General features: G+C 45.0%; 1 long non-coding RNA gene across 1 annotated transcript; it reads right to left on the minus strand.

The window, feature by feature from the left end:
- Positions 1 to 50: 50 nt before the first annotated feature.
- LOC116067929 lies at positions 51 to 5,724 on the minus strand. Its single transcript, XR_004109353.1, has 3 exons — positions 5,593 to 5,724; positions 1,378 to 1,496; positions 51 to 1,255 (listed from the first exon to the last, which is right to left on the minus strand). It is a non-coding gene; the product is annotated as an uncharacterized LOC116067929 (long non-coding RNA).
- Positions 5,725 to 9,914: the final 4,190 nt, after the last annotated feature.

A 9,914-nucleotide genomic window follows, 5' to 3' on the forward strand; every position in this document is an offset into this window, starting at 1 on the left:
GGCGTTCTTCTCTGATGTAAACGAGGAAGGCCAAAAGACATACAGGGCCATCTTTTGAAGTAACCTTTTATTGCAAGGCAGGTCTTTTGAAACATTAGTTTCGGATGTCATGGAGACTAAAGTCCCTGTGAATTTGCAGAGGCAGGAAGACTTGTGGGAAATGTGGACCTTTCTTGGCATGTCTTTGGGCTCTGTGCATCCCACAGGAGTATGTGCCCATCTTCTCTGTCTATCAGGTAGTTGCAAAAGTAGGGTGTGGAAGTCCCCAGACAACCCCACACAGGGGCAATTTTCAGTCCTTTTAGCTTCAGTACCTTTTTGTTGGTAAGAAGAGGGCCCTCATCATCAAAGCAGCCCTCTGGACTCAGAAATCATCTGGGGGTGGGAGGTATCGGTATCAGAAGAGAAATCCCATCCTGAGATTGTTGAGGGTTTCCAGAGCTCTATTGATAAGCTTCCTTTGGAGCCAACAAGAAAGGCTTTGGACCCAGAAAAGGGACACTGGTGAGATTGTAGTGCCCCTCTATGAGATACCACGACTCACAGAGGGGGATGTCCAGAACTCTTAATGTCTGGGAGAAGGAAATGCAGAGAGGCATTGCAGATTCCATGTCATCCAACATAACTACCATGGCCTGATGGCTGCCTAGCTCTGGGACCGAGTCTGAGGGTGAGCGGTGTGCCTCTATTGTGGGCCCAAGAAGGATGGAGACAGAAAAAGAGAGAAAGAGAGGACAAAAAGGGGGAAGAGGAGCCACACACATGCTCACAACATCTTTCCCTGGTCAAGGCTCTCTTTGAATGATTAATTTGTTCTCCTCCTTAAAATTGAAAGCCGTTGAGAGTCTGTCTGTCTCATAGCCAGTCTCTGCATTGGGTGATTTATGTCCTTTTTTTTTTTTTTTTTTTTTTTTTTTTTTTTTTTTTTTTTTTTTTTTTTTTTTTTTTTTTTTTTTTTGATCTGTCTCTTTCTCTTTGTGCCTCTGAGTCTGGGTCTTTACTCCCGCCCCCTTTTGACTATCTCATTCTATAGCTAGAGCTGGTCTCAAACCTATGAGCCCCCTACCTCTGACTCCCTAGTGCTGACACGGCAGGCATGTCCCAGCAAGCCTACTATCACATCCCTCTCTTGGCTTTAGAATAGAGAACTTTTCTTCCTTTTTGTTGGAGGGGATGTAGTCATGAGGATGGGAGGGGAAAGGCGTTTTGGTGGAGTTAGTCCTTGGTTCGGGAGCAGCTGGCACCTCTGCAATATCTGGAATACAAAAGAACTATGTGAGACTTTCTACCCTTGATGATGTATCCCTCGGAACATTCTGAAATACGAAAGAACAATGTGAGACTCTTGTTCTCTTGCCCGACTTAAGCCAGACTTACCTCCACAGATGGAGATTTCCCAGGATGCTTTCCTTGTCGCCTGGAATTTTCCAAGCACATCTGTCTCTAGAAGACAGGCAGGATCCTGCCATCAGCTCTGGTTTCCGAAATCCTGGAACCTAACAGTGTTGGAAATCTCATCAGTTCCTGCATCCTGTTCCTTGTAATAGCAGGCCTAAAAACTGCAGGTGCTGGAGTTTGAATTATCCAAGGATCCCTGTGAGGGAGATTCTGTCAACTTCTAGGTCAGAAAATCTCCAAATGCATCATGTTTACCAGTCTGCCTTCAGTCCTTCCTAAGCGCCAGGCATCTACATATTCTGCTGTGGACAGCCATGCTTACCGTGTGAGCTGGGGCCATTCCGTCTTTGTAGCCAACCCTTAATTCATCTAGTGTAAGATGGGAGAGCTGAACTGTTGGGGTATCTTTAGTGCTAACATGCTAGTCTAGTCATTCCTTCCTTCATGTATTCTACACGTGTTTACTGGGCATACACTGTATATTTACCCCTCAGATATGGAACAGCTGAGTTTGATAGCATCAGATCCCACAGCTAAAAGGAAATATGAGCAACTGGGAAGGGCACCGTGGGAACTGGAGAAGACTTTACAGAGAGATGGATTTCAGATCTCAGAGACTGACAGCTATTCCCAAGAATCTTGTCAAATTGCATCTGGAGAGCTGAGTACCCCATGTCCCATGGCATTGGAGTGATGGCCTGCAAGGTCTGTATGAACATTTCGTTTTCAAGAGACTGGGCAGGAGCTGGTCCAAAGAAGGACTGAGAGGCGTGGTTTGGGTAATGGAGGGGGTGTGTGAAAGCTAGAAGGTCAAGGTTAGACCCAGAGGAGTTAGGTTCATGCCAGGCTAGTAAAGACACACCCAAACAATTCAATATAACAGGGATGTGATCACAGCTCTAAGAAAGCCTCATTAACAACACCATAGAGGTGAGCAAGTAAGATGACTGGTTTACAGCATGCTTTGAGAGAGTTCCAGGTGAGGACTGCGAGACTCATGCTCTGAACTAAAGGAGAATCTATAAGGGTGGAGGGGAGAGCCAGGTGCTGTACATCACGAGGTGGGATCCAATGGGAAGGGGCCACCAGGTTTTTCAAAGAAGAGAGATGAGTCCAAGAGGTCACCTGGGACCATTAGCTCCTGCAGGCAGATCACTGTGGACTCTTTTGATTCTGCTGCAAGCACCTTTGGAAGTTAGAAACAGGAAGTTTGTTCGTTCATTTTGTCTTTAATAAGAAAGGGTGCTAGTAGCTGATGGTGAATGTACAATGTATCCATACGTTCTGCATCAGCACATTCAACAAACCATTGAAAATATTTTTTAAAAGTTGCACCAGCTGGTCTAGAGAGATGGCTCAGTGGTTAAGAGCACTGACTGCTCTTCCAGAGGTCCTGAGTTCAATTCCCAGCAACCATATAGTGGCTCACAACTATCTGAAATGGGATCTGATGCCTTCTTCTGGTGTGTCTGAAAACAGCTACAGTGTACTCATATAAATAAAATAAATCTTTAAAAAAAAAAAAGTTGCACCAGGAGCTAAGGAGGCAGCTCCATGGACAAGTGCTTTCTAAGCGAGCATGGGGACCAGAGTCGGAATCTCCGGAACTCACAGAAATCTGGGAGCAGTAGTGCATTTCTGTGATATCAGTGTGCCTGCAGTGGAATGGAAGGGAGACTCCTCGAAAGCTCACAGGGCTATCTAGTTGATGTCACAGTGAGCCACAGAGAGACTGGTGGAAGTATTGCCATTGGGGATTGTCTTCTGACCTCCTGGTGTGTGCTAGGCATGTGCAGATGTCCCCTGACTGGCTTCTGACGAGGCTGGTCTTGCTGCCCACAGTGCCAGACTCCTTCTCCTCTTTCTTCTCGTCCTCCTTTTCATGCTGTAATGACAGGCATGCCCTTGTCCCACTTATTTACTTAGTAGTAGATTTAGTTTATCTACTTGGCTCTATCTTCATGACCATATTCCCTTTACTTATCCCTCGAGAGGTCTTCTTCAACACAGCTTTGACGTGTATACTTGTAGGCGCTTGTCATCTGGCCAGGTACTTTGGCAAATCCCAGGGACAGACTAATATGTCAGCAGTGGACTGAGGGAGCCAGTGGCCTAGGCTGCTTAACAACCATCATAGAAATATGTTCACTTCTAACCACTTGGGAGATGTCACTTGTCCCAACTGTAGATATGACAACCCTGTGTGGGCAGCACCGAACAGTAGGGAACAGTTTGGAACAGTACATAGACAGTTGTGCCAAATATCAAGGCAGGATGTGCCAGAATAAAACATCAATTAGATATTGGTGGTGTCAGGAAAAATCTTTAAAGTGCAAATGAACTGAGTGCCCTGGGGTATTAGGGTCCAAAGCACTGTCTATTCCTCTTGGCTCTTTTCTCTGCTGGGACTATATATCCATCATATACATTTCCACCACGTGGAAAGCCAGTAGCTGCTGGGAGCGCTGAAGTTCTTATTAACCAGAGGGGGCCGTTCTTGCCCTCTCTTGGAAGCTCAACCTTATCTGGAGGGACCTCTGTCTCCAGGAGCTGTAAAACAGGCTTTTTCCCCTAAGCTAACGGCACACAATAGAGTCACATTATGTATAATGATTTTGTAATGTGAACTAATTCCACCAGGGACCTCATGGAAAGTACCACTTTCATTAAACTCATCCAGCAACAAGGGCCGAATACCAATTTGGAGTTGGCGGCAATTTGCAAGGCATGCATGTCTGAGACAGTTGCTGAGGCTTCCTTGGGAAAAGGACCCTGGGGTGGAAATCCACCCACTGGGTGGCTGTGGTATCCTGGCACTGTGGTGGGTGGGGAAAAGCCACTCCACCCTGCACCTAAGCCATGTAGATCCTGGGCTTCTCTACTCTCTGTTTCCATGATCTCCTCCATCTCCGGAGGAGTTCTGCTGACCCTGACATGGCAGAGGGGGCACCTGGGCATCACTAGGAATTAATGAGACTTCGATTACACTTATTTGCTTCAAGGAATTGTACCTAGCACAGATTCCCCCACATCCCTAGATAATAGTGACTCTCAACATTGGTGTCCCTTCAGAAGTTACTAATTATGAGAAAGCCATACCAGAGGAGGATAAATGTGAGCTAACTCAGAAGGAAATAAGAGAGACAGGCCTCCTCTGCAGAAGGACACTCCAGCCCCACTCGGATGTCTGCGCTGCCTTCCTGAGACTTGTCTGGGCCACCAACACCCAGAGATGAGAGAGAAGACAGCGCCCATCAGAAGCCCCACCCCCACCCCGTGCCATTTTCTAGCCTCGCTAATCTTAATTGAATCCATCTCCCAGGCTCTCTTGACAGTGAAAGATTGATCAAATCAGGGAGGCCAAGCTGGACACCACTCCTAAAAGAAAAAAAGAATCTTCCTGAATCATTAATTTGTCCACTCTCTCTCATTTGGCCCCATTCTTCACTGTCCGGTTGTCCCCTTCCTTGGTAATCACTCTGGAGTGCTCTTCCCAAAGGGCTCACACAGCCAAGAAAGTAATTTACCAGAGGAGAATTTTGTAGGACAGCTCCACTCTCACCCTCCTCAGTGTGCTCTGTCCCCTGTCTATGAACTGCATTGGTGCCTCTAATTAAGTCCAGTGAGGCCTCCAGTACTATTTGCCTGATGTACTGGTCTCCTGCCCTCTCTCCCACAGCCAGAAGTGCCCAACAACAAACTGGTAAATCAGAAAGCACAAGAGAACTGTTGGCTGCACTGGACCTTGTCTTGAAGGGAATGGTAGAATCCCCTTCAGGGGATGCTCTTTCCTCATCTCCCAGTTCTCAGGATGCAGGCTTCACCCATCTCAGTGTTTCTTAAAGTAGGTTCAATGAACAGTGAGCGATCCCATCTGAGAGAGCTCACCACCCACAGCCATTAGCTTTGGCTTGGACGTTGCGGTAGCATGCGGAGAGGCCCCTGCTCCTGGTCTTACTTCTATCATTCTGTTCTCCAGGCACAGGAAAGCCTCCGAAGCATTTGGCACATTGTTTTATCTGCCCAGGCTGCCTCATGCTCTGCCACTTAACTCAGCTAAAGCTAAAGAGGTGCCTGTGGCCCACCAGGCCCTGTAGGAACAGGTCCCTTTTCTTAGAGCTTCAGTCACTGTGAAGAGACACCATGACCACAACAACTTTTATAAAGGAAAACATTTAGTGGGGGCTAGCTTACAGTTCAGAGGTTTAGTCCATGATCCTCATGGTGGCAAGCATGACCACATGCAGGCTGACTTTGCACTGGAGGAGGAGCTGAAAGTTCTACCACTGCATCCCCAGGAAGAGACGACCACAATGGGCCTAGCTTGAGCATCTGAGATCACAAAGCCCACCCCAAGTGACACACTTCCTCCCACAATGCCACACCCACTCCAACAAGGTCACACCTCCTAATAGTTCCTGTTCATGGCAGGGGTGCGGGAGGGGAGCATTTTCATTCAAACCACCACATCCCTAGTTACCTCTCTGTTCTTTTTCTTCTTACACGTTCTTCCTCATTCCCCACCAACTGCCTTTGTCTCCCTGGTGTGCCTCCTTCAGCCTCTGAGCTGGCCGTCCCCTTGTGGGCACAACTGCTTCCTTCGCTTCACTGGGACCTCTCATTAAATGTCATGTCTAGTAAGACAGCTTTAAGATTGAGGGCATCGGCTGCTCTTGCAGAAAACTTGGGGTCTGTTCCTAGCACTGACACACATGGTGGGTGGCTCACAACCATCTGTAACTCTTGTTCCAGGGGATACAGTGCCTCCTCTGGCTCTGAGGGCACCAGGCATGCACATGGTGTACACTCTTTAGTCTTCCTGCCAGTGTTCATTGTCTAGCCCAGTGTTTCCTCTGTTTTTTTTCTGTCTCCTGCTACTAGCTTGTAAGATCTATAAAATGCTGTCTTTCCACATAGTAGATACTTATTAAATATTGTAAATAGTTGAATGCTTACTGATGGGTAAAGGTGTTTACCATCAAGTATGATGACTTGAGTTCAATTCCTTCAAACCATATGGTAGAACTAATGTCCACAATGGCCCTCTGCCTTCCATATGTGTGCTGTGGCCCGTGTGTACCTGCAAACATATGTTCATAAGTGAATAAATAAGTGTTAAAAATTTGAAAAGATGCATTTCATGAGCGACTGTTGACAGGATTTACTGAGAACATGTTAATAAATGGGACTCGATGGCGAATTTTCAAAGTTTGTAAGATGTTCCCCTCTCCCCCGCCCCCCCGCCAAAAAAAACCCAGACTGGTAATTATACACAGAAATCCTGTCTCAACAAACAACCATCAAAACAAAAAAATCAACAACCCTCCCAAAAAACTAACAAACAAAGCAACAGCAAAACCCAAACCCAAAACAAAACAAAACAAAAAGATGCTCCATAAAATAGAGAGATCTGTATTGATCTCTTTTGGAAAGAGCATTGCTGTGAATCGAACCTAGGTCCTCACGTATGCTAAGCAAGAGCTGTACTACTGAGCTACACTCCCAGTCTTTAGTTTTCGTGTGATCTCTGGCACAACAGGAACAACAAACCTAAAGATGAGGGATGGTCCTAAACCTATTCTCTGAAGTAGCAGGGAGTAATTAAAACTAAGCAAGAGGGGAAATTGTCACGCTGGGCTTACAGTATGACAGCATCTTCCACTAGAGCCCGTGCCACTGAGGCAGAGGCCCCACTCTTAACCTTAAGGGTGAGGTTCACAGGTGGATTTATGGCAGCCTTGTGAGCTGTCCCCTGGCCTTCCAAGTCAGCCCTCCCGAGGCTTCCGTGTGCAAATGCCAGCTGGTTAAATAAACAAACTCCACTGCTCTCCCCTGCCCTCACTATAAATCGGCCCTGGCCTTAGCCATGGGGACAGAAGCAGGTCTGATTTATATACTTTGTGAAATTCACAGCCTAACCATTTAACATAAGAAATAAGACCTCTCAAACATAAATTCCAGTGAAAGCAAATGTTTGGAAACTTGTGTTTTCTTTTGGTGACATTGAGCATGCCCACCTCATCTGAGGTTTCATGGAAGGTTGGAGCTTTCGCTTCTGAAAGTGCCTGTCATGTGCAAAAGCCCTCAAGTGTAACGGTCAGCCGAGGTGTGCCTACCAGGTACTTAGTTGGTTTGTGGAAACTGAAGAGAGGTGAAGGGTGTTTGCAGCTTTGCTAGAGGTCCTTCAGCCCTGGAAACAGTTGACTTCAGGGGACATCATACCTTCATTGGTTGATGCAGGAAAGTTGGAGGATGGGTGGGTACCATCTGCTGGAAAGCCTGAAGACCTTGGATGGGGAGCTTTGAATGTGTGCATCATCTTCAGACCTCAGTGCCCTGATGCATGGAGTGGAGGATGGGTCCTTGCTGCAGAAATGTCTATGTTATAGAAGGAGAGAGCCTCTCTCTGTGTTTTCACAGAGTTTGGATACCAAGAGCCATGTCTTTTGGATAGAGTTTGATTTTTATCAATGTAATGAACTCACACACAGTTAGATGTGAGGTTTTTATATTTGCAAGGTTTTTTTTTAAATAATAGAGTTTACAAAATTAAAAAGAATTTGATTATTTTTTTCTTTATCGTGCTACCTGTATATGTATGACATGTACATGTACATGTGTGTGCAGGCACATGCCATCATACACGAGTGAAGGTCAGAAGATAACTTTTATGAACTCAGTCCTCTCCTCCCACCATTATGTGAGTTCTGGGGATTGAACTCAATCAAGAACTCAGAACAAGGTCTGCCGACTTGTGAAGCATGTACCTTTACCAGATTAAATATTTACCTTGCCCAGAATTAGATTTTTTTTTTTTTTTTTTGCTCCAAGACTTTGGAATGAGGAGGGAAGTTGTCTTTTAAGTTTGAAAAGTTACTTTTTATTTATTAATGTTGTGTGTGTGTGTTTTGGGGTGTGTTTGTGTATGCACACATGTGAGCAATTGTATTTACCCATGTGGCCACATGTGAAGACAGGAATTAACATTGGGATATCTTGCTCAATTGCTTCCCCCTTTTTCTCTTTGAGATAAGGTCTCTCAGTGAATCTGGAGCTCCCTTGTTTAGCTGGCCATCGAGCCCCTGAGATCTGCTTGTCCCTGTACCCCAGAATTAGGGCTACAGACTTGAGTCATTGCACCCAGCTTATAGGTGATGGGCACAGACCCTCAGGTTTGTACAGCAAGTACTTTATACACTGAGCTATTTCCTTGGGCCCTGGAAAGTTCTTCTGTGGTCATAATGATAAGAATTAGTCCTTATAGGGCTGGAGAAATGACTTAGTGGAAAATGGCACTGACTGACCTCGTGGAGGACCTGGGTCCAGTTTGCAGAACCCACCTGGAGGCTCACAAATGCCTGCAACTACATTTCCAGGGACCTGATGCCCTCTTCTGAGCTCCTCAGGCTCATGTGCATGTGCTGCACAGATACATGTACACTCAGGCACACACACACATATACACATAAAAGAAAAAAAGGTGAAAGAAGTTATTTCTTTTTTAAGTACAGGATGGCTCCCTATTGAAGTTGCTTAAATATGCCACTTGAGAAACACTGGGTTACCTCATCTTCAGGGGCTGAAAAGCAAATTAGAGTAAGCCTTTCTTTGGCTAAAAGTTGGTTGGATTGTTCTGGGATTTGTCTACTTTAAAAACTTAGGTTCTTCAAGGTTGATTATTTCATGTTAAAAGCAGTGTGTGTATGTATGTGTGTGTTCATGTATCTTCTACCACCCAGAGGACAGTCTTACCATATGTTATGTGCACACACACACACACACACACACACACACACACACACATATGATTATTTTATACATAATATATATATTTATACACATATACATACATATATGTCTTCCTGTTTGGGTGACAGTTTTAAGATCCTTCCGAGCAGTGATGAAAAGCTCACAGTTCTAATGTGTGATCATTTCTCCTTTCATTATAATGCAGAATTTCTCCATGCAAAATCAGGCCAAGATAGAAGCTGAAACCCAGGGGCAAAATTCATTCATTATGCATGTGCATTACTTCCCCCAAATATTGATAACACTTTTCATAATAATTATTTTACATATATTAGCTCTTGCTGCCATATTAGCATTAAAGATACCTTTATTAATCTTGAATATTTTACTGAATAATAAATAGGGTCTCAGAGGCTTGAGTTAAAAGCTGCTCTTAGCTAGAATGCTGTAAATCAGTTGTTTTATGAATAAAATTGGCTTCCATATTTTTTCTTTAGGATTGCTTATTTAAATAATTTTCCCGTTTATTGAATGTGTATTTTTCTTCATTTTTTTTAAAGCTAGAGACAAGGCCTCCTGCTGGTACCCTTTCTTCTTCTCCCCCATACTCCCTCCCACATACATAGATGCTTCCTGGAAAAAAAGTGCAGGGCCTTCTGCAAACCTCTGTGTGCAAGGGCAGACATTTGCCCTGCCAGTCAAGGCTGGACTGCAACCAATGGACTTCACAGTAGAGCATAGCTCTTAGCAAACATCAGAGCTGAGGT

The sequence above is a fragment of the Mastomys coucha genome, unplaced genomic scaffold, assembly GCF_008632895.1.
Source record: "Mastomys coucha isolate ucsf_1 unplaced genomic scaffold, UCSF_Mcou_1 pScaffold22, whole genome shotgun sequence".
Classification (NCBI taxonomy): Eukaryota; Metazoa; Chordata; class Mammalia; order Rodentia; family Muridae; genus Mastomys; species Mastomys coucha.